This window comes from Amblyraja radiata, chromosome 27 (assembly GCF_010909765.2).
Source record: "Amblyraja radiata isolate CabotCenter1 chromosome 27, sAmbRad1.1.pri, whole genome shotgun sequence".
In the NCBI taxonomy this organism is placed as follows: domain Eukaryota; kingdom Metazoa; phylum Chordata; class Chondrichthyes; order Rajiformes; family Rajidae; genus Amblyraja; species Amblyraja radiata.
Genome location: NC_045982.1, coordinates 28,889,194 through 28,913,638, shown reverse-complemented (window position 1 = coordinate 28,913,638; position 24,445 = coordinate 28,889,194). Strand labels below are relative to the sequence as shown.

Below are 24,445 nucleotides of genomic sequence, written 5' to 3'. Positions count from 1 at the left end.
AATAATGTTGCCTTGATTACTCATTTGAAGTTTACATGCAAGACAAGGGCTGAAAGCAAAATAGGAAGATGATTGCTCACCGCACTCTTCAAACCACCAGCAATTCCAGGCTTTCTGTTCAAAACAAGCCCAATCAATAACTGGATATTTCACTGAATATTTTCAAACGAGCAAAAAGTGAGGGAACCTAAGTGTGAAGCAAAATGGAATTATATTTAAAAGAAGTCACAGGTTCAGAAAAATACGATGGAATTTGTAAGGAAACTGGTATCATTCATACAAAAGTTTCATTGATCGATTGAAAGATACAGCATTGGAAACAGCCCCTTCAGCCCACCAAGTCCACACCAACCATCGATCACCCATTCACACTAGTTCTATGTTTTCCCATTTTTGCATCCACTCCCTACACACTAGGGGCGATTTACAGAGGTCAATGCACTTGCAAAACCGCACATTTTTGGGATGTGGTTAAGAAACCGGAGCACCCGGTGGAAGCCCATATGCTCACAGGGTGAACGTGCAAACTCCAAATAGACAGCACCTGAGATTGGAATCAAACCCGGGACCCAGGTGCTGCGAGGCACTAGCTCTATCAGCTGTGCCACTGTGCCGCCCTTGATGAGTTGATGAGATGACTTGAATAAGTCATCTTCTTTATTTAAGTCCATCATATGATAAATCTTCAAAAAAAAACAGCAGAATTTACACAAATTAACGGCAGCCATGAAACCGCTTTTGAAAGAGGAAGCTCCTCTCTGGAATCAACATTTACCATATAGTTTAATGACAGCTATGACCATCAATGTGTAGTGTAGTGATGTCCTCATAGTGGGATAAGCAAAGAGATGGGGCCAAAATAAAGTCTGGTGAAGTCAATGGATTCTTGCATTAGTTTAGTTTAGTTTAGAGATACAGCGTGGAAACAGACCCTTCAGCCCACTGAGTTCATGCCAACCAGCAATCACCCAGTACAATAGCACCATCCTATAAACAAGGGACCATTCACAATTTTACCAGAGCCAATTAGCCTACAAACCTATATGTCTTTGGAGTGTGGGAGGAAACCGGAGAACCCGGAGAAAACCCACGTGGACATGGGGAGAATGTACAAAACCCGTACAAACAAGTACCCATAGTCAGGATCGAACCTGGGTCTCTGGTGCTGTAAGGCAGCAACTCTACCGCCCTTGACCAGTTAATCTCGTAACATTCCGGGATTTGTGTAAACCTGAGTGAGTACAGGTGTCAGGACCAATTGTCCTGGATATCTGGAGTCTCCAAAAACTCAACAGCCAATTTGCATAATTTAAAAGTACTTTGGAATGTCCTGGGCTGAATCAATGCACGTGTTTTCGTTATGAGCACATACTCCTCTCACGCGCACAATGGCTCTGCGTTCAGGGTAACAGCTGGCTGCCTTTCTTAAATGTGTCCTCTTTGCCAAATGTTATACAGTCCTCCTGGAACAGGGACATGTGCCAGTGAACATCACTGTCAATTCAGTCTCTCTTTTGGGGCCAGCCATGCTGTGTGTTTTGACTGTGTGAGTATGTCTTTATGAACTGTTCTTTTTATCTTCCATATTAATGAAAACATTGAAAGCTGCTGATATAGTTTTCCTTTTATATTTAACTTCCTATCTTCTTCTCTTGTCTAAGGATGCTAACTCACAAGAGGTTTCAATTCTATCAGTGTCCAGTTCATCGTCAATGTTCGCACTTCAACTAGAACTAAAAATGGATGAAAAATTGTCCTTGAGATAAAATCTGATACAACTTTTATCTATTTTCTTCCTGTGGACTCCGGGCAATGCACAGCAGAGATACATTCAGTGCTTATTCTTCGCTGCCCAAGGATGTTACATACTCATGTTCATAAGTTATAGAAGTAGGATTAGGCCGTTCGGCCCTTCAAGTCTACTCTGTCATTCGATCATGGCTGTTCTATCTTTCCCTCTCAATCCCATTTTCCTGCCTTCTCCCCATAACCCCTGACACTCATACCAGTCAAGAATCTATCAAGGGAGAAGACTGAAGAATGGGGATGAGAAGGAAAGATGGGCCGAATGGGCAGAATAGATGGGCCGAATGGCCTAATTCTGCTCTTAGAATTCATGAATTTATGAAATTATGAACGCTATGCCTTCTAGTGAGAAAGGTTCACTAGAAGGCGTCCCCTGTGAAAAAGTTTCTAATTTTCTCCAATTTAATTGTCATTTTATTTCTTGATCGAATGTTAAATAGCTACTTCCCTCACCACTTGTCACAGCTTACTTGAACTCTGTTATCTATTGCAAAAAAATCATCAGATTATTGCCCTCAAATGTAAGACTCCAAGATGTGATCCCTTTTGAATAGATTAACATAAAATCTTTAAAGTAAACCTCACACACAGTACTGGAATAACTCAGTGGGTCAAGTGAAGTCAAGTCAAGAGAGTTTATTGTCATGTGTCCCAGATATGACAATGAAATTCTTGCTTGCTGCAGCACAACAGAATATTGTAAGCAGAAATACAGAACAGTTCAGTTCAATATACTGTACACATAAATAAGCAGATAAAGTGCAATTGGCTGTTACAGTTCAGACAGCATCAGCACAGGGAATGAACAGATGATATTCGGTTGGGACCCTTCTTCAGATTCTAAATTCCTTCTATCCACAGGTGCTACCTAGCCCAGCGAGTTGCTCCAGTGAGAGGGACAAACTTTAAAAGAGTTGTGCGGGGCAGGCTGTTTTTTACACAGTGCCTGGAATGTACCATGTGGGGGTAGAAATGACAGTGGCATTTAAGGGGCTTTTGATTAAGTACATGAATACTCAGGGAATTAAGAGATAAGAATCATGTTCACACTGAGGGGGTCTTGTTTAACTTGTTCAGCACAGACATTGTGGGCCGAAGGGCCTGTTCCTGCCCTGTACTGTTCTGTGCAGGAAGGAACTGAAGATGCTGGTTTGCACCGAAAACAGACATAAAATGCTGGAGTAACTCAGCGGGACAGGCAGCATCTCTGGAGAGAAACATAGAAACATGTGCAGGAGTAGGCCATTCGGCCCTTTGAGCCTGCACCGTCATTCAATATGATCATGGCTGATCATCCAACTCAGTATCCTGTACCTGCCTTCTCTCCATACCCCCTGATCCCTTTAGCCACAAGGGCCACATCTAACTCCCTCTTAAATATAGCCAATGAACTGGCCTCAACTACCTTCTGTGGCAGAGAATTCCACAGATTCACCACTCTCTGTGTGAAAAATGTTTTTCTCATCTCGGTCCTAAAAGATTTCCCCCTTACCTTTATGGATCCGTATAGGTGACATTTCATGTTGAGTCTGAAGAAAGGTCTCGGACTGAAACAACACACTATCCTTCTCTCCAGAGATGCTGCCTGTCCTGTTGAGTTACTCCAGAACTATGTGTCTATCTTTTGTACTGTTCTGCGTTCCATTGATACAATTGAAACAGGTTCCAGACTAAAATGAAGAAGTTTCATTTGGTTACCGCCAAGCTGATGTTTCTCCTCAGCAAGGATCCCTGGGATTAATTTTGGATGAACATCATTAGATCTGCTCATTCAACACTAATGACTGTGCTGAGCATGGCCATGTTCAACACAGCAGTGAGGGATTTGAACAACTGCAAGTTCACAGCTTTAACCTCTCATCAAAGGGATTCACTCAGACAATGTATTGTAATGCCTTTGCCCAGTGCATTATTCAAGAGAGAACATTTCAGTAAAATGCAGCGGTTTCACATCGGAGCTCTACTTGTGAATCAACTCACAAAAGGATAAAGAGAGAGGTCTGGAGAAGGGTCCTGACCCAAAATGTCGCCTGTCCATTCCCTCCCCAGATGCTTCCTGATCTGCTGAGTTCCTCCAGAACTTTGTGTTTTGCTCACAAAAGAATAATAAAGTAACTACACCATTTTAGTTCCCTTCCTATGGGGTTAAGATCTACACTTTTATTATATCAGCAACAAACTATCTACTATCTGAACGACTATCTGTTTCATTGGTGACCCTCAGACTATCCTTGAGCGGACTTTGCTGGCTTTACCTTGCACCAGACGTTATTCCCTTATCATGTATCTATACACTGTAAATGGCTCGATTGGAATCATGTATAGTCTTTCTGATGACTGTATAACAAGCAACAAAAGCTTCTCACTGTACCTCGGTACACGTGACAATAAACTAAACTGAACTGAACTAAAAAGTGAAGTATTTGTGGAAAACTATAACTCTGGAGACATGGGGTCTTATGCATAGTAATATTATGAATCGGATTGCTTCTGCTTGGTCTCCCTATGAAGAGTCCTCCCGACTGTAGTAGAAAGTTGAAGCCGCAAGTGAGTTTGTATTGATATTTCGTTTCGGCTTAGTTTATTGTTTGTCACATGTACCCAGGTACTGTGAAATGCTTTTTTTGTTGCGTTCTATCCATTCAACAAAAAGGCTACACATGATTACAATCAAGAAGTCCACAGTGTACAGATACAGGAAAAGGTAATAACATATATTGCAAGATAAGGTCCAATCAAGTCCGATTAAAGATCTTCCAAAGGTCTCCAACGAGGTAGATGGTAGATCAGGTGTTAAATGTATATGTAAATAGATATAACACTATATTTGTCAATCTATATCTTTATTTCCCCCAATTTTATTGGTTACATATATTGAAGAGAGACTGTAGCTTTAGTTTAGCTCAAAGATACAGCATGCAAACATCAGTCCACCGGGTCCACGCCGACCATCGATCGTCCGTTCACACGAGTTCTATGTTAACGCACTTTTGCATCCATTCCCTACTTGGCTGAGGGGTAACCTTGTTGAGCCAGAGTCATACGGCATGCCCATGCCAACCAAGATGTCTCATCTACATTAGTCCCACCTGCCCATATTTGACCCATATCCCTCTTAATCTTTCCTAACCATGCACCTGTCCAAATGTCCTTTAAGTGTCAGTATAGTACCTGCCTCAACTACCTCTTCCAACAGCTCATTCCATGGACCCACGTGACAAAGTTGCCCCTCAGGTGCCTATTAAATCTTACCTCTCTCACTTTAAACCTATCTCCTCTGATTTTTGATTTCCCTTCTCTGGGTAAAAGATCCCGTGCATTCACCCTATCTATTCCCCTCATGATCTTAAACACCTCTATAAGAGATATCCTTAGCCTCCTGCGCTGAAAGGAATAAAGTCTTAGCTTTCCCAATCTCTCCATATAGTTCAGGCCCTTGAGACCTGGCGACGTGCTCTTAAACCTTCTCTGCACTCTTGGTGTACAAGATCTCGAGGGGCTTAGTCTTTTTCCTAGGGCAGAGGATTCTAAAACTAGAGGGCACAGGTTTTATGGTGAGGGAGAGATTTAAGATGGACCTTAGGGGCAACCGTTTCACTCAGAAGATTGTCTGTGTCTGGAATGACCTGCCTAGAAATGGATACAATTGCCCCCCCCGTCACTGCTGGCCCCACCACGTTGCATAAGCCTGCCTTATCCAATTCCCAAATTCATACAATATACAATATGCTTGCTCATATATACTTGGCTCTGATGTTGAGCTGCTTACACAATCATCGCAAGGCATGGAATCAGGTTCAGAAGGAGAGACTATGATATACGTTCTCTTTGTGAAACATTGGAGGTGCTGACATCTCCGAAGGTGAAAGATGGTTCAAGTAACGCTGACTCTTTGGTTGTCTGCAGAAGCAGAAACAAAATACACCAGTTAAACTTCCATTCATAACGGGATCCATTATAGGACAAAGATGGCACAGAGGTAGAGTTGCTGCCTGGCAGCGCCAAAGACCCAGTCAATCCCATTTGTAGTAAATGCCTACTATTTTCTGTGTGCTTAAGCAAAGCAAGAATTTCATTGTCCTATACAGGGACACATGACAATAAACTCACTTGAACTTGAACTTGAATCCTGACTACAGGTGATGTCTGTACGGAGTTTGTACGTTCACCCCGTGACCATGTGGGTTTTCTCTGGGTGCTCCGGTTTCCTCCCACCCTCCAACGATCTACAGCTTAATTGGCTTCAGTAAAACTGCAAATTGTCCCCAGTGTGTAGGATAGGTTTAGTGTATGAGGATCGCTGATCGGTGAGGACTTGATGGGTCAAAGGGCCTATATCTGCACTGTATCTCTAAACTATACGTGTACTTTTCAGACAGTTAATTTCAGCATTGCTCTCCCTCACTAATACATCAACAGCATTTCTCCTCCAAGGAATGCAGTGAATATGAATGATGTATGGTGACGGAAAGTCCAGGAGATGGGATTGTACTCCGGTGCTTGGGGATTAAGTGTATCCTGGCTTTGGGCAAACATTAAAAAGAGAAATTAAAAATTCTCTCTCATGATGAAATATTCAGCATAAAAGTTGTCGTCTGTTGTGATTTTTTTTCCTTTGGCAGCTCATATCTTTTGAAAGTATTACAGGTCAGGAATGAGTTCATGTATGTAGGGAAACTGGTGCACAGAGAATTTCTTTAGATGTAGAAATTAGACTAAGTGTAGCCAATAAATGCTGGAGTAACTCAGGTCAGAGGGACAGGCAGCATTTCTGGAGAGAAGGAATGGGTGACGTTTCGGGGTCGAGACTCTTCTTCAGATTATAGGCTTCTTCAGTCTGAAGAAGGGTCTCGACTCGAAAGGTCATACATTCTTTCTCTCCTGAGACGCTGCCTGTCCCGCTGAGTAACGCCAGCATTTTGTGTCTACCTTCAATTTAAACCAGCATCTACAGTTCTTTCCTACACAATTAGACTAAGTGTGTTGGGCATTAGTGAAGACAGAATGCTCATCTTCTTTATGAACATGTATGTGTACACAAAGCTCCAAATTTGCTTGATACTTATTGATCAATGTTAATGGAAGCGATTTGTGAAAAAGCATCTGCTGAGCAACTGTTCATTGCCTGAGAAATTCTAAACAACCTCTGGACATTTAGTGCATCATTTCTCAAACAAATCTTTATTTTTATTTTAAGTTTGACTCGGTTCCATCATTAAAGTCTCCATTTCTCCTCAGCTCTCTGTCTCCGTAATTTATTTATGCATACTATAAGTGAACGCTAAACTCAACCTAGTTAAACACGTGTGTAGGAAGGAACTGCAGATGCCGGTTTATACTGAAAATAGACACAAAGTGCTGGAGTAACTCAGCGATTCAGGTAGCATCTCTGGAAAGAAAGGATGGGTGATGATTCGTGTCGGAGCCATTCTTCAAAGTCCAAACAAGTCGGATATTCACTGTATGTCACAACATAGCCTTGGAATTGATTGACTAACTGCAAGATTCAAACAGGCCCTTCGGCCCACCGAGTCTATGCTGACCCATTCACACTAGTTCTTTGTCCCGCCCACTCCCCTGACATCAGTCTGAAGAAGGGTCTCGACCCAAAACGTCACCCATTCCTTCTCTCCAGAGATGCTGCCTGTCCCGCTGAGTTACTCCAGCATTTTGTGTCTACCTTCGATTTAAACCAGCATCCGCAGTTCCTTCCTACACATCTTTGCGATGTGGGAGGAAAGCTGAGAACCCAGAAGAAACCCACTCAGTCACAGGGAAGGATCCACACAGACAGCAGCCGAGGTCGGAATCGAACCTGGGTCTCTGGCATGGTGAGGCAGCAGCACTACCATTGTGCTGCCCCTGATATCTGATGCAGATTAATGCTGATCAAGCACAAAATTAGACCTTGAATCACATTATAAACAAAGAAAAGTTATTTTGTGATACTTTGGAAAAATGACTTAATTGGTCCTGCTTCCTACTTTCACCCCACAGTCCTAACAAATATATATCTTTTAAGTATTTGTCCTAGTTCCATGTTGGGCATTTACTGTTGAACTCAGTTCCAACCCTTTCCCAGATAGTGATTTCAGATCACTGCCAAAATGAGTACACATTCCCCTCATTACATTATGCCAATGATTTTAAATGTTCATCCTTTTGTGACAGTCTTCTTTCAGTGGAAACTGTTTTTTGTTTAGAGATACAGCATTGAAACAGCCCACTGAGTCCACGTCGACCATCGTTCACCTGTTCATACTAGTTCTATGTAATGCCACCTTTGCATCCATTTGCTTACACACTAGGGCCAATTTACAGAGGCTAATTAATCTACAAACTGGTACATTTGGGATGTGGGAGGAAACCTGAGCACCCAGAAGAAACACACGATGTCAGAGGCAGAACATGCAAACTCATCCCAGAGGTCAGGATTGAATGGGGGTCTCTGGTGCTGTAAGTCAGCAGGTCTACCTGCTGCCCCACTGTGCTACCGTTCTTCTTATCTGCTCCATCAAAACCCTTCATAGTACTTCTCGCATGAACCTGTCACTGGTAAAAAAAGTTCAAAGTCAAAGTCAATTTTATTCGTCACATGCACCCGAAAGTGCAGTGAAATGAATTTGCCAGCAGCGATACACTAAAAAAAAACCACACAATACACAATAGAATTTAACACAAACATCCACCTCAGCATTCTTCACTGTGGTGGAAGGCACAAAGTTCAGTCAGTCCGCCTCCTCTGTTCACCCGTGGTCGGCGCCATGAACCCTCCTTAGTCGCCGCTATGGATGGCTGGATGTACAGGCCCTATCGTCACGATGATCTAAACTCCGACGTCGGGACGGTCGATCGCACTCCGCGGCTTGGAGGTCCCGAATCGGCACTTTCCTACCAGAGACCGCAGCTTCAGGATTTTATAGGCCGCAGGCCGGTGGTCGCAGCTCTTCTCTGGCGATCCCCAGCAAGGGATCCCAGACTCCGGATGGTATGTCCACACCACGCCCGCGGCTAGATGCTCCGCAAGACCACAGCCCCATGATGCCAAAGTCACCAGGCCAGCGATCGGAGCACTCCTGTCTGGCGACCCCCAGCAAGGGTTTGCCTGATCCGCAATGGAAAAGTCCACACTCTCCGTCGAGAAGGCAACCAAAAGCGGTTCTCCCCTTTCCCCTCCCCATCAACCCCCACACAAGACACACCAAGAGACACCCAAACTAACACTTAGACACACCAAAAATAACAAACAAATGTCGATATAACGAACATGCTGCTGGCAGGGCAGCCGACTCACAGCGCAAAATTTTCAGGGCTACTCACACAAAGACCCTTATCCCGATGCCGAAGATTGACACAAAATGCTGGAGTGACTCTGCAGGTCAGGCAGCATCGATGGACAGAAGGAATAGGTGACGTTTTGGGCAGAGACCCTTCTTCAGATTGAGAGTTAGAGGAGAAGGAATCTAGAGGTATGAAAACATACAAAGAACATATGGATGAAGGGTATGAAAAGCACAAATCGAAGCCAGCAACTATGATCAAGGAAAAGTGGAGCCCACAATGGTCCATTGTTGGGTGTGGAGAAGGTGATAACGAGTGGATACAAACGGTGAAACCAAGGAGGACGACAGTGAAACTAGTAGGATAACTAGGGTGGGGGAAGGGTGGGAGAGGGAAAACGAGAGTTACTTGAAGATAGAGAAATCAATATTCATATCGCTGGGTAGTAAACTGCCCAAACAAACTATGAGATGCTGCTCCTCCAATTTGCGTTTGACCTCACCCTGACAGCGGAGGAGGCCCAGGACAGAAAGTTCAGTATAGGAATGGGAACGAGTTTGGCAACCGGGAAATCACGTAGGCCAAGGCGGACTGAGCGAAGGTGTTCAGCGAAACGATCGCTGAGTCTGCGCATGGTCTCGCCGATATATAGGGGTCCACACCTGGAACAGCGGATACGGCAGATGAGGTTGGAGGAGGTACTCACCCAGACATTATCCTGATACCGTTTTGTTTAAACGTCCTTTGTGTATTTTCCAATGCCTTGGAATATTTTTCAACTTGGGATATATTCTCCTGAATTGGAACTTACAGATTGAAAAGGAGACTGGATAGACGAGGGTATTTTGCCTAGAACGTTGAGAGGCTGAGACCTTAGCAAGATATATGAAATCATGAGGGGCTTGGATAAGCGCAACCTTGGAGGATGGCGGGTATGTTAAATGTAAGTTAATTGGCCTCTCTAAAATTGCCTGGAATGTGCAGGGATTGGATGAGGAAGTGGGATAACATGGAACTGGTGTGATCAGGTGGTCGAAGGTTTGCGTGGACTTGGCAGGCCGAAGGGCCTGGTTCCATGCTATATCTCTCTCCAAAATAAAGCATTCAGATAGGCACGTGGATAATAAAGGTTTAGAGGAATATGGGTCAAACACAGGCAAATGGGATTTGGTCAAGTAGACACCTTGGTCGGCATGGGTGAGTTGGGCCGATGAGGAGCGTTGTAGAGCGTAGGGATCTAGGAGTGCAGGTGTATGGTTCCTTGAAGGTCGAGTCGCAAGGAGATAAGGTGGTCAAAAATGCTTTCAGCACATTGGCCTTCATCAGTCAGAGAATTGAGTATAGAGGTTGGGAGGTCATGCTGCAGTTGCATAAGACCGCATTTAGAGTATTGTGTTCAGTTCTGGGCACCATGTTATAGGAAAGATATTGTCAAGCTTGAAAGGGTTCAAAGATTTACGAGAATGTTGCCAAGACTAGAGGGTCTGAGCTATAGGGAGAGGTTGAGCAGGCTGGGTCTCTATTCCTTGGAGCGCAGGAGGAAGCGGGGTGATCTTATAGAGGTGTATAAAATCATGAGAGGAATAAATTGGGTAGATGCACAGAATCTCTTGCCTGTGGTAGGGAAGTCGAGGACCAGAGGATTCAATGTGAAGGGGAAATGATTTAATAGGAATCTGAGGGGTAACTTTTTTACACAAAGGGTGGTAGTTGCATGGAACAAGCTGCCAGAGGAGGTAATTGAGGCTGGGACTATCCCAACGTTTAAGAAACAGTTAGACAGGTACATGGATAGGACAGGTGATATGGGCCAAACGCAGGCAAGTTGGACTAGAGTAGCTGGGACATGTTGGCCGGTATGGGCAAGTTGGGCCGAAGGGCCTGTTTCCACACTGTATCACTCTATGACTATGACTCTATGCTCTTCAGGTGTGTCCCGAGGCAATGGAATCCACAAAGGTCATCCATCTCTCTGCTGTGATGGCCTCTGGATTATGATGATGAATGGACATTCCCCAGGCTGCCTCTCCTTCAAGATACCAATTGTTACCCTTTAGATGATCCCTACCCAGATGATGTGGTACGGAAGAGTTATGTTGTGAGTTGATGATCTGAAAGCACAAGTAAATGCTGTAAAGTAAAATGAGTACAGCTGAAATAATTAGTGGCAGCATGGAGGCAGAGCAGTGAAGTTGCTGCCTTACAGCGCCAGAAACCAGGGTTCGATCCTGACTACGGGTGCTGTCTGCACCGAGTTTGTACGTTCTCCCCGTGACCTGCATGGCTTTTCTCCGGGTGCACTGGTTTCCTCCCACACTCCAAAGACGTACAGGTTTGTACGTTAATTGGGTTCTGTAAAATGGCAAATTGTACCTAGTGTGTAGGATAGTGTTAGTGCATGGGGATCGCTGGTTGGCACGGAATTGGTGGGCCGAAGGGGCTGTTTCTGTGCTGTATCTATAAACTAAATCTAAACTGAACTAATTAAACTCAATGGGCCTGGCAGCATCTAAACCATCTAAAATGTAGCTGTCCACCTCCCTCCCTCACGCAGATGCTCCCTGACTTGCTGACTTCCTCATGCATTTCCTGCTATGGATTCCAGCATCTGCAGTCTCTTGTGCCCACTGTTACTCTGTGTTCAGCAACACCTATTAATCCCTCAGAAATCAGCGGTGAACCAGGGTTCAGCTCCAACGAGGGGTCATGAGGCAGAACAAAGAGTTATCAGAGAAGCAAATCTACCAATATTCTCTGAGAATAGCGGATTTAATGCTCTCCACAAGATATATGTGCCACATTACTCTTTAACATTACCGGCTGGAGAGCACTTGTTTCAAATGTGATATGTTAGCTTGCGTAAAGAGAAAGAAAAGCTGATTTGCTTCAAGCTTTTGGATCGGGACTGTGATCAGTCATAGATTCTGGCTCCCGCTACCATTACTCACACCGACTGACAATAAATCAATTAGTCAAATATCACCGCGGTAAAGGTGTCTCGCTTTTAAAAATGCCACTTGCGTTGATTAAAATAGCTGAAGCAGCCCAACAATTTTGGCTAAAATGGTTCACTTAAGGTAACTAAGTAGGAAAAGAATCAATGTTATCGACTTATCTCTCCTTAACATCGCCATTTTGAAATCAGGATCGAAGTGGATAAATTATTCCACCAACACTACTCTGGTAATCCATACTAAGAAAGGAAAAAAAAAATTATTTGGTCATATCATGTATGAAAAAGGGTTCCGACTCAAACCAATGCCCATCCATGTTCTCGAGAGATGTTGCCTAACATGCTGAGTTACTCCAGTATTTTGTGTCTTTTTTTGTAAACCAGCATCTGCAGTTCCTTGTATATCATTTTTGGTGTTTGGCTGTTTTTTGCGAAAAACATATTATATATCACGGGTTAAAATTCTATATAATGGGTTTGATCGACTAATCCATGGGGAAATTAATAGACATCTCTGGTGATCAAGAGTCACAATATAAATGTGCCGAAATGCTGGAAGAACTGAGCTGGTCAAGTAGCATCTGGGGAGACAAATGGGTGAACAAAGGAAATGCCTGTGATAGGGTGAAATGATAGGGATGCAAGGAATTGCAGATGCAGGAAACTTGAGCAAAACACTGTAAAAAGTGCAAGAGGAAATCAGCAGGTCAGGCAGTATCTGTGGAGGGAATGGGCAGGTGACATTTCAGGTTGAGACCCTTCTTCAGACTGGTTAGAGTCATAGAGTGACACAGTGTGGAACTAGGCCCTTCAGCCCAACATGTCCCAGCTACACTAGTCCCACATGCCCGCTTTTGGTCCATATCCCTCCAAACCTGTCCTATCCATGTACCTGTTGAACTGTTTGTTAAATGTTGGGTTAGTCCCTGCCTCAACTACCTCCTCTGGCAGCTTGTTCCATACACCCACCACCATTTATGTGAATAAGTTACCCCATAGATTCCTCTTAAATCTTTTCCCCTTCACCTTTAAACCTATGTCCTCCAGTCCTCGATTCACCAACTTTGGACAAGAGACTCTGTGTATTTACCCGATCTATTCCTCTCAAAATTTTGTACACTTCTATAAGTTCACCCCTCCTGCACTCCGAGGAATAGTGGGCGGCACGGTGGCGCAGCGGTAGAGTTGCTGCCTCACAACAATTGCAGCACCGGAGACCCGGGTTCGATCCAGACTACGGGTGCTGTCTGTACGGAGTTTGCACATTCTCTCCGTGACCACGTGGGTTTTCTCCGAGATCTCTGGTTTCCTCCCACACACCAAAGACGTACAGGTTTGTAGGTTAATTGTCATGGTCCCTGGTGTGTGTAGGGGAATGTTAATGTGCGGGGATCACTGGTCGGTACGGATTCCGTGAGCCGAAGGACCTGTTTCCACGCTGTATGTCTAAACTAAACTAAGCTAATAGAGTCCCAGCCTACTCAGCCTCTCCCTATAGCTCAGACCCTCTAGCCCCGGCAACATCCTTGTAAATCTTCTTTGTGCCCTTTCTAGCAAGACATCTTTTCTATAACATGGTGCCCAGAACTGAACACAATACTCTAAATGTGGGCTAGCTAGCCAACGTCTTATACAAATGCAACGTGACCTCCCAACTTCTATACTCACGATTATATGAGGGGGGAGAATGCTGGGAAAAAGAGCCATTCGATGGATGTTTTATCCCCTGTGATGTATCATTAATGTAGTGAAGTCTGAGTGATGTTGTACAGTCTAACTGACTGGGCTACGGTGAGCGGGCAATATGCAAAGGTATGAAAGTTGGGGTGAGGAATGAGAGGCATTAATGTCCAGATCCGAGGCAAACAGGAGGAAGGAGTTGGAGAATTCAACACTGAGTCTTGCAAGCTGCTCAATCTCCAGATATGCTGCTGACTCGCCGAGTTACAACTGAGTTGATGTGTCTATCAACACTGAATCTTGCAGGCTGCTTACAGAAATGAGTTGTTGACCCTTCACAGTTGTAGTCTATAGACTGTACAGGGAATGAACTGTTAGAGAAAACTATAGCAATGAATACAATTATGAGGATTGATTGATTGGTTGATCGATGGATCCATTGATTGATTGATCGATTGATTGGAAGAGAGAAAGAAAGAAGGAAGGAAGGAAGGAAAGGAAGGAGGAAGGGAGGAAGGGAGGAAGGGAGGAAGGGAGGAAGGGAGGGAGGAAGGGAGGAAGGGAGGAAGGGAGCAGGTTCCTTTCTCCTTCTGCCTTTGGTCCTCATGTTCCTCCTTCTCCTTCGTTTAAAAAGAGAGCAGGGAAACAGGCTGTTCAGCCCACCAAGCCCATGCCGCCCATTGATCAGCTGTTCACACCTGTTCTATGTTATCTCACTTTTGTATCCATTCCCAACACCCTGGGGGTAATTTACGGAGACCAATTAACCTGCAAACCCACACAACTTTGTAATATGGGAGAAAACTGGAGCACCCAGAGGAATGCCACACGGTCACAGCTAGGGTTAACAGCTAGATCAGTGCTGACAAGCCAAAACAAGATCTCTTTCCATCTTTCTTACCCACTTCCCAATACGCACGGAATTTGGAGAATGAACAGAGAATAGAATCCCTTATCATTGTAATGTTGCACATACTGATGGTGATGGTTATATGGAACACGTGACCAAAGGAAGTGGGGGAGACATATATAAATCACTGCTGCTGACTCTGGGTGGCACAGTGGCGCAGCTGGTCGAGCTGCTACCTCACAGAACCAGAGACCCAGGTTCGATACTGACCTCGAGTGCCGTCTGTGTGGAGTTTGCACGTTCTTCCTGTGACCACGTGGGTTTCCTCTCACATCCCAAAGACATGTGTGTTTGTAGGTCAACTGGCCCTCTGCAAATTACAAGAAAGGAGTGGATGAGAAAATGGAATAAGATAGAACTGGTGAACTCAATGGGTCCAATGGCCTGTTTTTATGTTGTATAACTAAACTAAACTAAACTAAATTACAATGTTAAAATGTCATTTGGATCGGGCTTTGAGTAGTGGAGGAATACAAACCTAGTATAGACAAATAGGATCAGAATGGATAGGGCAAAATGTAGACACAAAGAACTGCAGATGCTGTTTATACCAAAGATAGACACAAAGTGCTGGAGTAACTCAGCGGCTCAGGTAACATCTCTGGAGAAAAGGAATGGTGACATTTTGGGTGGTAACCCTTCTTCAGAAGGGTTCCGACCCAAAACCTTACCTGTCCTTTTTCTGCAGAGATACTGCCTGACCCACTGAGTTACTCCAGCACATTGTGTCTATCTTCAGAGTGGATAGGCTTCCTATGGGAGAGATGTGCCGAAGGGCAGGGTTCTGTGCCGTTCACCTCTATGACCTCCTGACTAAGCATCCCTCTTCGTGCCCAATACCCACTTCTACAAGAAACTCACAACATGAAATATTTGTCGAGGATCGTTTTCTTATCATTGTCCACTCACTTGGTGGTGGAGTTACCCGAGAGATAAAATGTAAAGGGAGGCTGTCTTCTCACTGTATACTTTCTCAGAATATGTACAACATTGATAAACTACAGAATGAATCTCCCTTACCACCATTTCCCCAGTCCCACCATTCACACAGAACCATGATTGGGTGCACAATCTTAGTCAAAGGAGAGCAGAGAAGTTGCATTTCCTTTGCAGGAAGGAACTGCATATGCTGGTTCATGCTGAAGATATGCTGCACAAAATGCTGGAGTAACTCATCAGGTCAGGCAGCATCTCTGGAGAAAAGGAATGGGTGACTCTTCGGGTCCAGACCTCCTTCAGACTCAGTTGCATTTTTCTCCGGGTCAATAATTGTCACTAATCTACGTTAACTAAAAACAAATAATCCAATTCTGAAGCGAGTCAAGAGTGCTTAAGCGCCTGTCCCACTTTCACAACCTAATTCACAACTTCTACAGAGTTTGCCCTTGACTCATACTCGCAGCATGGTCATCACGAGGTCGTAGGTGGGTTGTAGCAGGCCGTGATGCTAGTCGTAGGTACTCGTGGCATCAAGTAGGTTTTTTCTAGCCTGATGAAAAATGTCCACGAGTAAAAAAGGTTGTGAAAGATCGTAAAAGTGGGACAGATCCTTTAAGTGTCATTTGTATGGAAATGGAACAATGAAATGCTTAGTCGCAGCAGCTTTATAGGCCTGTAAATACAACACGCACAGATAACTAAAATAAATTTAAAAAAATCAATGAATTAATAATTACTGTAACAAATTTATGTGGGGACAGGACAATTCCTGGCAAGTAATAGAAGATAGACGCAAAAAGCTGGAGTAACTCAGCGGGACAGCCAGCACCTCTGGAGAGAAGGAATGGGTGATGTTTCGGTTCGAGACTCTTCTTCAGTGATAGATGGATACAGGTGAGGGGGAGGGGGGGGTTGGCAGATGGGTAGAATTTGATAAAGTCTAGAAGTGAAAAGGAGACAAAAGGTGTCAGATACGGAGAGACGACGAGAGTGAAATGTAAATCCCCAGGGATGGATGTGGGTGGAAGGGGACAGGGGCAAGGTGAAAAAGGGGGCATAAAAGTGAAATGAGAGAAGCGTGGATGGGAAATGAGTGCATGAAGGAGCGGAAAGAATCAGGATTAAACATTTATTTGCAAGATAAGTAATTATTATTATTATTATCAACCACTTGGGCCAGTAAGTATCGTGAGGCAAATGGAACAACTTTCAACAGCATTAGTCTCATCGGAGAGCTATTTATTATTCATCTATTTATTTATTAATAAGCGGTGCTCATTAGGTGTATATTGAGACCGAGAGACTTTATTCTGCTACCACTGACAGCAGTAAACTTGCCTGAGGTCAGCTTCACTGGGGACCTTATCCCAAGAGAGGGAACGAGAAATTGTTTTGTGTTTAGTAATTACACAAAACATGAGGAAAATGTGGCGGATCAACAAGACTGGGTCCCTCTCGCATTTTCCACAGCAACCTGCCAGTTGGACCAAGGAAGTCAATTCACTGTCAATATTGTTGGAATGAACTTGTCAGTGAATGTCAAGGGAGAACAGGATTAGTCTTGGCGTAGTTGCTTGCTGCAATAGAACAGCTTGTTCTTGGACATGTCTGAGCTCATTTGGTTAAGACACCGTGCAGGAGCAGGGAGGTAGGTTGGTGCATTGGGGGTTAGGGCAAAGAACCTTCAGCCAAGGAACTGTTTTGGTTGATTGAAAGATACAGCATGGAATCGTGCCCATCAGCCCACCGAGTTCAGGCCGACCAACGATCACCTGTTCACACTAGTTCTATATTCAGCCCACTTTCTCATCCACTGCCTACACACTAAGGAACAATCTACAGATGACAATTAACCTATGAACCCTCGTGTCTTTAGGACACCAGAGTACCCGGCGGTCACTGGCAGAACGTGCAAACTCCATATAAACAGTACCCGAGGTCGGGATCGAACCTGCGTCTCTTGGCATTTTGAGTCAGCAGCTGTATGAGTTAAAAGATTTTGATGGCTTTGAAACATCCCACTTTCATATACAGCTCTGCAACAAATCTCTTTCGCATGTTAGAATTGAATCTGTATCCACTATTCTTTAAGGACAGGTATTCCAGCGCATACGTTCTCCGTCTGTAAACCTTTCGTCAGGATCTTTTGCCAGTCACCTGCAGCTGTCCAAGAAGATAGCTCCACACCACCTTCGAAAGGGGAAGCAGAAAAGGCCAATAAATGTTGGGCTGACCAGCAACTCCCACCTTATTGATCCTTTCCTGTCGAGTGTGGCCAAGATTTAAACACATAGCGAGTATCTTCTGCTGAGATCTGTTGACCCGTAATTCAGCTATTCCCAAGCATGGGATTCTGCCAGAGCCTCCTGCTCAGTGGGGCATTGACCTTGGCCATCAGCACTGTGCTGGTGACTCATCTCAGGCTGGGACGTCTGCCACTGAGCCTGCACCTAGTTACAGCTGGCCCATTGCTGATGCCCATCAGAATTGATGGACAGGACCTATATCACTATGGGAAGGTGGGCTTTTTATTTGATTTAACCAAGATATTTGTCATTTTTATATTGGTGTATATTTGTCGTTGTGTGTTTTGTGCTTAATGTGTGTAAGTCTTTATGCACGCGTGCACATGTGCTTTTGAGTTTGCCTTTATGTATGTGTGTGTGTGTGTGTATGCGTGCAATTGTGTTTGAGTTTGCCTTTATATGTGTGCTTGTAATGTGCGTATGTGATACATTTGTGCATGCATGCATACATTGGTTTCCGTGCAACTATGTGTTAATGTCTTTATGTGCATGCTCTTGTACACACAAGGATATGCGTGTATGTGTGAGTAGTGTGTGTGCGTGTTTGTGTGTGGCTTCTTGTAGCTATAGACAGTATTTTCTGACTTGCTTGATCTATAGAATCCAACAGAACAGCCATAGGATGGCTATGACTTCAGCCAAAGATACTAAAGCTGATTACTTAGCCACTTATCTCAATGGTTGTGCGATCTTGCTGTTTGAAAGTTGAGAGCCACGGTGAGTGCCTCCTGAAAACAATCTATTGAGTTGAAACTGTTTGAGATATCGTGAGGATGTGCAAAGTGATAATGAAATGCAAAATGAAATGGCAGTGTCAACTGTGAGGAGGATGCAATGAGAATGCAGGGTGACTTGGACAGGTTGGGTGAGTGGGAAGATGCATGGCAGATGCAGTTTAATGTGGATAAATGTGAGGTTATCCACTTTGGTAGCAAAAACAGGGAGGCAGATTATTATCTAAATGGTGTCAAGTTGGGAAAAAGGGAAGTACAACGGGATCTGGGGGTCCTTGTTCATCAGTCAATGAAAGTAAGCATGCAGATACAGCAGGCAGTGAAGAAAGCGAATGGCATGTTGGCCTTCATAACAAGAGGAGTTGAGTATAGGAACAAAGAGGTCCTTCTTCAGCTGTATAGGGCCCTAGTGAGACCACACCTGGAGTACTGTGCGCAGTTTTGGTCCCCTAATTTGTGTAAGGACATTCTTGCTATTGAGGGAGCGGAGCGTAGGTTTACAAGGTTAATTCCCGGGATGGCGGGACTGACATATGTTGAGAGAATGGAGCGGCTGGGCTTGTATACTCTGGAGTTTAGAAGGATGAGAGGATATCTTATTGAAACATATAAGATTATTAAGGGTTTGGACACTCTAGAGGCAGGAAACATGTTCTCGATGTTGGGGGAATCCAGAACTGTTCAAGAATAAGGGGTACATCAGGAATCAAAGACCCATCTCATGATTGATTGTTGGTGACAAGATCCTGTTCAAGGTCATTTATAATCAGGTCGCTGGAGTCTGGTGTTGTTCACTCAAACAAGGGAAGGGATATCACCACAGGGGGCCGCATGGGTGGCAAAGGTGTTTGGTTTAAAGATAGGTGCAAACTCTACGGAGTATTGGCACATATGAATATATAGACGCGGAAAGATTCTGCACAATTTTTATTGTGTTTATATTTTTATTCCGAACAAAGTTTATTTTGGGAAAAACACAAATTTCTAACCAGGTCAATTCTGCTGTGAGACCGTGATCTGCCTGGAATAAACCTTGATGCACCCAGTTTGGCAGTTTTGATGTATGAAACTTGAGATGATCCACAAATTGAGAGGAACACATTTGACAAGGCTCTGCATGGTAGGCTGCTCCGAAAGGTTGGATGACATGGGATCCAAGGAGAGATAATTGAATGGATAGAAAATTGGCTTCACAGAAGGAAGCAGAGGGTGATGCTGGAAGCTTGCTATTCAGGCTGGAGGCCTGTGACTGGTGGTGTGCCTCAGGGTTCAGTCCTGGGCCCATTGCTGTTTGTCATCTACATCAATGATTTGGATGAGAATGTACAAAGCATGATTAGCAAATTAGCAGATTACACTAAAGTGGACGGTTGAAGATGGTTGTCAAAGATTGCTGAAGGATCTTGATCGGTTGGGCAGGTGAGCTGAGGAATGTTTGATGGAATTTAATAGAGAAGTGCGAGGTGTTGCATTGTGGGCAGTCTAACAAGGGCAGGACCCACACAGTGAATGGTGGCGTTCTTGGAGGTTCTGAAGAGCAGAGGAATCTAGGAGTGCAGGTGCGTAGTTAATTAAAAGTGGCATCACTGATAGATAGGGTGCTCAAGGAGCTTTCGGTACATTATCCTTCATCAGTCAGAGTATTGAGCATAGAAGTCGGGAGATCTTATGCAGTTGTATAATGTCCCACATAAGAGATTAGTATACAAACATAAAGCACATGGTATTGGGGGTTCAGTATTGATGTGGATAGAGAACTGGCTGGCAGACAGGAAGCAAAGAGTAGGAGTAAACGGGTCCTTTTCACAATGGCAGGCAGTGACTAGTGGGGTATCGCAAGGCTCAGTGCTGGGACCCCAGCTATTTACGATATATATTAATGATTTGGACGAGGGAATTGAATGCAACATCTCCAAATTTGCAGATGACACGAAGCTGGGGGGCAGTGTTAGCTGTGTGGAGGATGCTAGGAGGCTGCAAGGTGACTTGGATAGGCTGGGTGAGTGGGAAAATAAATGCATGGCAGATGCAGTATAATGTGGATAAATGTGAGGTTATCCACTTTGGTGGCAAAAACAGGAAAGTAGACTATTATCTGAATAGTGGCCAATTAGGAAAGGGGGAGATGCAACGAGACCTGGGTGTCATTGTACACCAGTCATTAAAAGTAGGCATGCAGGTGCAGCAGGCAGTGAAGAAGGTGAATGGTATGTTAGCATTCATAGCAAAAGGATTTGAGTATAGGAGCAGGGAGGTTCTACTGCAGTTGTACAGAGTCTTGGTGAGACCACACCTGGAGTATTGTGTACAGTTTTGGTCTCCTAATCTGAGGAAGGACATTCTTGCCATAGAGGGAGTACAGAGAAGGTTCACCAGACTGATTCCTGGGATGTCAGGACTTTCATATGAAGAAAGACTGGATAGACTCGGTTTGTACTCGCTAGAATTTAGAAGATTGAGGGGGGATCTTATAGAAACTTACAAAATTCTTAAGGGGTTGGACAGGCTAGATGCAGGAAGATTGTTCCCGATGTTGGGGAAGTCCAGAACAAGGGGTCACAGTTTAAGGATAAGGGGGAAACCTTTTAGGACCGTGATGAGGAAAACATTTTTCTCACAGAGAGTGGTGAATCTCTAGAATTCTCTGCCACAGAGGGTGGTTGAGGCCAGTTCATTGGCTACATTTAAGAGGGAGTTAGATGTGGCCCTTGTGGCTAAAGGGATCAGTGGGTATGGAGAGAAGGCAGGTACGGGATACTGAGTTGGATGATCAGCCATGATCATATTGAATGGCGGTGCAGGCTCGAAGGGCCGAATGGCCTACTCCTGCACCTATTTTCTGTTTCTATACAAGACGTTGGTGAGGCCACAAACTCCTGACCACTGTCATTTAGAACATTAATTGTGGACTGGTTCCGTTCTTTATATACCCTGAAAAGTTTCCAAGAATTGGCCAAGCTTTGCCTCTTGCCAGCAGTATTCTATCCATTGCCTGAGGAAACTTTCCTGAACACACATTGGGGCAGTCACGGTGGCGCAGCGGTAGAGTTGCTGCCTTACAGCGAATGCAGCGCCGGAGACCCGGGTTCGATTCTGACTACGGGTGCTGTCTGTACGGAGTTTGTTCGTTCTCCCCGTGACCTGCGTAGGTTTTCTCCGAGATCTTCGGTTTCCTCCCACACTCCAAAGACGTACAGGTTTGTAGGTGAATTAGCTTGGTAAATGTAAAAAAATATTGTCCCTAGTGGGTGTGGGATAGTGTTAATGAGCGGGGATCGCTGGTCGGCGTGGACCAGGTGGGCCGAAGGGCCTGTTTCTGTGCTGTATCTCTAAACTAAACACTTAACAAATTCCAACCCATCAAATCTTGAGATGATAAAAGTATAAAAAATTATGACAGGCATAGCTGGGTAGACAGTCAAAACCTTTTTCCCATGGGAGGAAAGTCCAAAAATAGAAGACATAGCTACAAGGTGCGAGGGGGAAAGTTTAATGGAGTTGTGCAAGACATGTTTTTTTACACAGAGAGTGGTGGGGACCGGGAACACATTGCGTTGGATCTCCTGCCACTCTGGTTTAACCCTCCCTCAGTAGCCCTACCCAAGCTGCTGCCAGGGTATTGGTCCACATCCTGTTCAGGTACAAACCACCCCTGCTGTAAAGGTCACCCTTACCCCAGTAGAGATCCCAATGGTCCAAGTACCTGAATCCCTGCCGCCTGCACCAACTGTACAGCATACATTCACCTGCCATACTCCCATTCGTACCCTCACTACCACGTGGCGCGGGGTGTAATCCAGAGATTGCTCCCCTTGAGTTCCTGCTATTTAACCGTTTTGTCTAACTCCCTGTATTCACTCCATGGGACCTCATCCCCTTTCCTACCTACCTCACATGTGCCAACCCTAATATGCAACAGTTTCTCTGAGTCTTTTTTTTCAGTAGTTTAGTTTAGTTTAGAGACACAGCGCGGGAACAGGCTCTTTGACCCACGGAACCAGCGATCCCCGCACATTAACACTATCCTCCACACACTAGGGACAATTTATACATACACCGGGCCAATTAACCTATTTACCTGTACATCTTTGGAGTGTGGGAGGAAAAAACGCAATCACGGGGAGAAGGTACAAACTCCATACCGACAGCACCCGTAGTCAGGATCGAACTCTACCGCTGCGCCACCGTGGCTGCCATGGCTGTCACCGCTGAAAAACCTAGACTGTGGAACAGCATCCCCCTTCCCATCAGAACTGCCCCCTCCATCGACTCCTTTAAGTCAAGACTAAAATCTTATCTATACTCCCAAGCCTTTCCTGACGTCCACTGAGCGAGGGCTATATGTATATATGTATGTAGTTTTGTTTGTTTATACTATTCTTATAACCAATGTAAAGCACTTTGGCCAACGAGAGTTGTTTTTTATATGTGCTATATAAATAAACGTGACTTGACATGTGACTTGACTTAATTAAAGAAGAAAATGACAAAGAAGAAAGTGAAACTTCAACTAAATTCTTATACAGGCCACGGCTGAGTGTATTGTGCACAAATTAACTGTTGCTCCTTCTTATGTAAGGAAGTGATTTGACTTCAGAACATACTCCATTTGTGTGAAAAGTTTTATCAACTCTCAAGGTCTCCCAAGACCCGTTAGCCTAACGTCAATGGGGAAACATTGTAAACTGTAATGCAAGATGTAATAAAGGAACACCTTGAACAGAATAATAGGATAGCTGAGTCAACATGGCTTTGTGAAAGGAAATTCATGTTTGACTAAACTGCTGGAGTTTTGTGGCAAGGAGACTCGTAGATTAGACAAAAGGGAACCAATGTTTTTGATTTTCAGAGTGACGCAGTTGACACATTGCTTCTTCACAGTGCCAGCATGGAGACAGGTCTTCAGCCCACTGAGACCGTGTCAACCAACCATCACCCAGACACTAGTTCTATCCCACACATTAGGGACAATTTACAGCAGCTAATTTACCTACTAACCTACACGTCTTTGGAATGTGGGAAGAACCCGGAGCACCCGGAGAAAACCCACGCGGTCACAGGGACAACATACAAACTCCGTACAGACAGCACCTGTAGTCAGGATTGAACCCGGGTCTCTGGAGCTGTAAAGCAGCAACTCCACTGCTGCGCCTCCGTGCCGCACCCTTGGAAATGCTCTTATGATCCTACAAGGTTCTACATCAATGCAAGTTCTTTCTTTCTTTATCAACAGCCTTTGATGGTAATGAATTATGACCTGAGCAGCAAACCCACATCATGAAAAATGAATAATATGAGAATTAGCTTGCAATACCTTGCATAGCATGAGGCTTAAAACCAGAATTATTAAAAAAATATTCGCTGACATTGTAAAACATGTTTTTCTTTTTGTTGGCTCACGAAGAAAGAAATTCTGCTTTTCACTGCTTAAAAATCCCACAGAAGGAACATTATAATCAGATCTGATACCCCAGTGCTAGTGATGGTTGCCTGAATGCTCCAGTCACCTGGACCCAGAATGGGATGTCCGACTATGGAAAATCTCTCGCCTCTGACCTTCTGTTTAGTGTTCCTGGTCAAAATGAAGGAAGGAAGGAAGATGTAACAATCTCTCGATGTCATGCTAACATTAATAAAATCACAAGGTGCCTTAAAATGTAGTCTGTTTATTGAGTCTTGGCAGGTATAACCGCTTGCTCCTGTTATAATCCATTTAATACTTTATTTTGCTCTTCACTGGAGACCCCATTACATTCTGGTGATCAGAACAGGTCACAGAACAGAACAGATGTCCTAACCAACGTTCGATAAGTTCAGCTCCATTCATTGCTTTCAA

The 24,445-nt window shown here is 44.3% G+C and overlaps 1 long non-coding RNA gene across 1 annotated transcript; it reads left to right on the top strand.

Moving 5' to 3' along the window:
• The first annotated feature begins 1,501 nt into the window (after nt 1-1,501).
• On the top strand, nt 1,502-23,607 carry LOC116988251. The gene is made up of 3 exons (XR_004415898.1): nt 1,502-1,546; nt 11,017-11,167; nt 23,491-23,607. It is a non-coding gene; the product is annotated as an uncharacterized LOC116988251 (long non-coding RNA).
• The last annotated feature ends 838 nt before the right edge of the window (nt 23,608-24,445 follow it).